Source organism: Oncorhynchus mykiss, chromosome 2 (assembly GCF_013265735.2).
Source record: "Oncorhynchus mykiss isolate Arlee chromosome 2, USDA_OmykA_1.1, whole genome shotgun sequence".
Classification (NCBI taxonomy): Eukaryota; Metazoa; Chordata; class Actinopteri; order Salmoniformes; family Salmonidae; genus Oncorhynchus; species Oncorhynchus mykiss.
The window spans coordinates 69,229,560-69,235,655 of NC_048566.1; positions in this window are offsets into that span (position 1 = coordinate 69,229,560).

A 6,096-nucleotide genomic window follows, 5' to 3' on the forward strand; every position below is an offset into this window, starting at 1 on the left:
ACCGACCCCAGTACGTGTGCGAGCATTACAAAATACACCGCTCAAAAAAATAAAGGGAACACTAAAATAACACATCCTAGATCTGAATGAATGAAATATTCTTATTAAATACTTTTTTCTTTACATAGTTGAATGTGCTGACAACAAAATCACACAAAAATCATCAATGGAAATCAAATGTATCAACCCATGGAGGTCTGGATTTGGAGTCACACTCAAAATGAAAGTGGAAAACCACACTACAGGCTGATCCAACTTTGATGTAATGTCCTTAAAACAAGTCAAAATGAGGCTCAGTGGTGTGTGTGGCCTCCACGTGCCTGTATGAACTCCCTACAACGCCTGGGCATTCTCCTGATGAGGTGGCGGATGGTCTCCTGAGGGATCTCCTCCCAGACCTGGACTAAAGCATCCGCCAACTTCTGGACAGTCTGTGGTGCAATGGATGGAGCGAGACATGATGTCCCAGATGTGCTCAATTGGATTCAGGTCTGGGGAACGGGCGGGCCAGTCCATAGCATCAATGCCTTCCTCTTGTAGGAACTGCTGACACTCCAGCCACATGAGGTCTAGCATTGTCTTGCATTAGGAGGAACCCAGGGCCAACCGCACCACCATATGGTCTCACAAGGGGTCTGCGGATCTCATCTCGGTACCTAATGGCAGTCAGGCTACCTCTGGCGAGCACATGGAGGCCCCCCAAAGAAATGCCACCCCACACCATGACTGACCCACCACCAACATCCTCCAGCATGACCGGTTTGCAGGCATGCCAAACGTCCTGCACGGTGTTGGGCTGTAAGCACAACCCCCACCTGTGGACGTCGGGCACTCATACCACCCACATGGAGTCTGTTTCTGACCGTTTGAGCAGACACATGCACATTTGTGGCCTGCTGGAGGTCATTTTGCAGGGCTCTGGCAGTGCTCCTCCTGCTCCTTCTTGCACAAAGGCGGAGGTAACGGTCCTGCTGCTGGGTTTTTGCCCTCCTACGGCCTCCTCCACGTCTCCTGATGTACTGGCCTGTCTCCTGGTAGCGCCTCCATGCTCTGGACACTACGCTGACAGACACAGCAAACCTTCTTGCCACAAGCCATCCTGGATGAGCTGCACTACCTGAGCCACGTGTGTGGGTTGTAGACTCCATCTCATGCTACCACTAGAGTGAAAGCACCACCAGCAATCAAAAGTGACCAAAACATGAGCCAGGAAGCATAGGAACTGAGAAGTGGTCTGTGGTTATCACCTGCAGAACCACTCCTTCATTGGGGGTGTCTTGCTAATTGCCTATAATTTCCACCTGTTGTCTATTCCATTTGCACAACAGCATGTGAAATTTATTGTCAATCAGTGTTGCTTCCTAAGTGGACAGTTTGATTTCACAGAAGTGTGATTGACTTGGAGTTACATTGTGTTGTGTTCCCTTTATTTTTTTGAGCAGTGTACACTTAAGACATTAAGACATCCTCTATACCAAATTTCCGCCAGCCCGAGCCTCCTGCACGCCCGAGCCCCAACTCAACTTCCTTACCATTGTTTTTTTGTCTCTCAAGGGAAAGTTTTGGAAATCAAAAGTTTAATAAAACACACATACAGCTCCTACACATGAACACACAGAAACACAACATCCTCCAATTCATATCATAGGCCTAATAGGACTGTAGAGCTCTTTTTTACTTGCACACAATACAGCTGGGTCACCTCATCCTGCCCTTAGCCTTCCATGGCCCTGCAGCACCCCAACCCAACACACCCCACTCAGCTTTAGGATCTTAATGAAACATTCATTATTGGTTTCAGGTGTGTTCAGCCAAGGCCAGAGAGACAACCTGGGAAGAACCCCAGGACCTGGATGGACTGAGCAGCCCAGCAGCTAGGGATTGCCTAAATAATGTATTTGGGCATGACGTGGGCATGTTTTCAATACAGACTCCTTTTGTCGTATAGTATTTCATGTAAGGAATCCAGACCTTATGAAAGTTGCACAATATACCCATAATCTCGTAATAAATCAAATCTGGTGATACATAACTTGACATTCTTGCCATCCACTGACATTGTGGGTGGATAACCAACCTTCCAATTAATGGCAATGCATTTCTTACCCGCTATAAAAGCTAGGTTACTGTAATGTATACGCTGGGAGTCGGAAAAACAAGTGTAGGGGGAGAGTTTAATAATAAACAGAACATCGAACAATATAACAACCACAAGTAGCGTACAGACATGAAATACATAAACAATACTAACTGAAGAGAGAACCTAAGGGAGTGCCAGATATAGGGGAGGTAATACATTCGGTAATGGAGTCCAGGTGTGCCTGATGACGTAATGATGAATCTCAGGACCGGTGGTTAGTATACCGGCGATGTCGAACGCTGGAGGGGAGGAGTGGGAGGTGACGTGACAGTTGCACAGTTTCTTCTGATAACGGTCTCCAGTATCAATATTTCCAAGTAAACAAAAACACTGAGAATCTGTAGACATGCGGAGATAAAAGAACATACTCTTTGCCAGAATTCACAAGTCCATAACATATGCAAATATGTCCCCTTTTGTGTTTTACACCTACATCAGCATAAAGACATTTCTGAGTGCATGATATTCAGTTATTCCTGATGAGACCCATCACCATCTAATCCTGCTCAGATGAGGCATGACAAAGAATTACCTTGGTATACATTATCCAAGAATATAATCATTTGTTCAATAATTGAAAATAACATTCCCAGACAGTAGCCTACCCATCAACTTAAGATGGAACTTTGTATCCATTCATTGATTGTTATAATATACTGCAAAATTCACCTGTGCTCCGTAGACTGGTTTTCCCTGGCTGTCTGATCCTGCTAAGACATTATGAGCATAGTGTTGCGTACTGACTGTGCACCATAACAGTGAAGCCTGAAGAGCTGTTAATACCGTGTCTGTGTAAAAGGTGGTCACGCCCTGATCTGTTTCACCTGTTCCTGTGATTGTCTCCACCCCCTCCAGGTGTCGCTTATTTTCCCCAGTGTATTTATCCTTGTGTTTCCTAGCCCTCTGTGCCAGTTTGTCTTGTATGTTAGTTAAGTCAACCAGCATGTTTTTCCCTGTACTCCTGTTGCTATTCTCTTTTTGATAGGCTTCCCGGTTTTGACCCCTGCCTGCCATGTCCCCCCCCAGTGACAGTCATGTCCCCCCCCCTGGCCTGGTTTAGATCTTATCTGTGGGAAAGATATCAGTTTGTCTCTGTGAGTGGTTTGTCCTCTGACAAATCAACTGTAAATTTCGGTGTTCCTCAAGGTTCCGTTTTAGGACCACTATGGTTTTCACTATATGTTTTACCACTTGGGGATGTCATTCGAAAACATAATGTTAACTTTCACTGCTATGCGATGACACACAGCTGTACATTGCAATGAAACATGGTGAAGCCCCAAAATTGCCCTCGCTAGAAGCTTGGGTTTCAGACAGAAGTGGATGGCTGCAAACTTTCAACTTTTAAACTCGGACAAAACAGAGATGCTTGTTCTAGGTCCCAAGAAACAAAGACATCTTCTGTTGAATCTGACAATTAATCTTGATGGTTAATCAGGCTCCAAATGTCCACCCTGTTAGGTTCCACCGTTAGGATTATGCACCTATAGTGGCTTGCGAAAGTATTCACCCCTCTTGGCATTTTTCCTATTTTGTTGCCTTACAACCTGGAATTAAAATTGATTTTTGGGGGGTTTGTATCATTTGATTTACACAACATGCCTACCACTTTGAAGATGCAAAATACGTTTTATTGTGAAACAAACAAGAAATAAGACAAAAAACTGAACTTGAGCGTACATAACTATTCACCCCTCAAAGTCAATACTTAGTAGAGCCATCTTTTGCAGCAATTACAGCTGCAAGTCTCTTGGGGTATGTCTCTATCAGCTTGGCACATCTAGTCCCCGGGATTTTTGCCCATTCTTCAAGGCAAAACTGCTCCAGCTCCTTCAAGTTGGATGGGTTCCGCTGGTGTACAGCAATCTTTAAGTCATACCACAGATTCTCAATTGGATTGAGGTCTGGGCTTTGACTAGGCCATTTCAATACATTTAAATGTTTCCCCTTAAACCACTCAAGTGTTGCTTTAGCAGTATGCTTAGGGTCATTGTCCTGCTGGAAGGTCAACCTCCGTCCCAGTCTCAAATCTCTGGAAGACTGAAACAGGTTTCCCTCAAGAATTTCCTGTATTTAGTGCCATCCATCATTCCTCCAATTCTGACCAGTTTTCCAGTCCATGCCGATGAAAAACATCCCCGCAGCATGATGCTGCCACCACCATGCTTCACTGTGGCGATGGTGTTCTCGGGGTGATGAGAGGTATTGGGTTTGCGACAGACATAGCGTTTTCCTTGATGGCCAAAAAGCTCAATTTTAGCCTCATCTGACCAGAGTACCTTCTTCCATATGTTTGTCTCCCACATGCCTTTTGGCGAACACCAAACGTGTTTGCTTACTTTTTTCTTTAAGCAATGGATTTTTTTCTGGCCACTCTTCCGTAAAGCCCAGCCTGGTCCATGAGTTTTGGTGGGAGGCCCTCTCTTGGCAGGTTTGTTGTGGTGCTCCGTGGGATGTTCAAAGTTTCTGATATTGTTTTATAATCCAACTCTGATCTGTACTTCTCCACAACTTTGTCCATGACCTGTTTGGCGAGCTCCTTGTTTTTCATGGTCCCGCTTGCTTGGTGGTTCCCTTGCTTAGTGGTGTTGCAGACTCTGGGGCCTTTCAGAACATATACTGAGATCATGTGACACTTAAATAAAGTCTACCTGTGTGCAATCTAACTAATTATGTGACCTCTGAAGGTAATTGGTTGCACCAGATCTTATTTAGGGGCTTCATAGCAAAGGGGGTGAATACATATGCACGCACCACTTTTCCGGGGTTTTTTTTCATTTCACTTCACCAATTTGGACTATTTTGTGTATGTTGTTGGATTCAGGGTGAAACTTTGAACATTTTTATACTCAGAAGTATAGGAACATTAGTTACAAAACAGACATGAGGGGTCGTAATGAAGCTTGGGAGGGGCTGGGAACACGATCGCATGTGGCAGAGTGCAAGGAACACGATCACATGTGGCAGTACTAATAAGGGTGAAACCGTTGAAGGCTCATATCACTTAGCTCCCAGCTTGATGCCATGATGCCATGAAGAATGATGCCATGTTTAGCGATAAGGAGTAGACTCCACCCAAAGTGGGGTATGAATACTACCACGGGGGATGCCATATATGTGTCTGAATTACAGCTGTATCGACCCTTTGGGAAGAATTCTACTTGGTTAAGCTTCTCTGGTGTCCGTGGAGTAATTTACTTTTAAAAATTAGAACCTAACAATGTCTATTACATGAAATCTGTCACAGATCCCTACAAAACTTTCAATACGCACACCTGGCCCCTATTCCCAGTGATTAGTAATTGTATAAGTGTGCCCATGGTTTACCATTGTCCTGTCGATTATTGTTACAATGACTGGCTCCTGCCTACTCCTTTCTACACTTGTGACACAAGCACTATAATTATAAAATCGTGACGAAACCCAAAGTGCAAAATAATAAAGTACTCAGGGAATAGTAGGAGAGCTTCCTCTCAGGAAAACAAGCAACATTTACAATGACCGACAAAGACAAATGACAGAGGGAGTATATATACAGTGACAGAGTGGGGATTGGAACCAGGTGTGTGTAATGATGACGAGACAAGTCCTGGGTTGATCAGGGAAGGGTGTTTGCTAGCATCAGGTTCAGCAGCAACTAGAAGGCCGGCGATGCCGAATGCCTGAGCTGAACAGGAGGGGGAGCCAAAGCTAAGGCTGTTGTGACACATTGTAGGAATGACCTGGCTACATGTAAGCTATACAGTCATAAGCATATTGCTGGAGGAGAGGTGGAAGGGGCAGGCAATATCATTTATATGAGAAGACTTTCTTTCATTGTGAAGATGTAGTACTTTCTTTTATATAAGAACATTGTCCCTATATGTATTATGAAATATAACTTATTTTCCAATACATATCTCCTGTATTACTTTATTTTATAAAACAAGTGTGTGAATTAAAAGGAGACCACCATC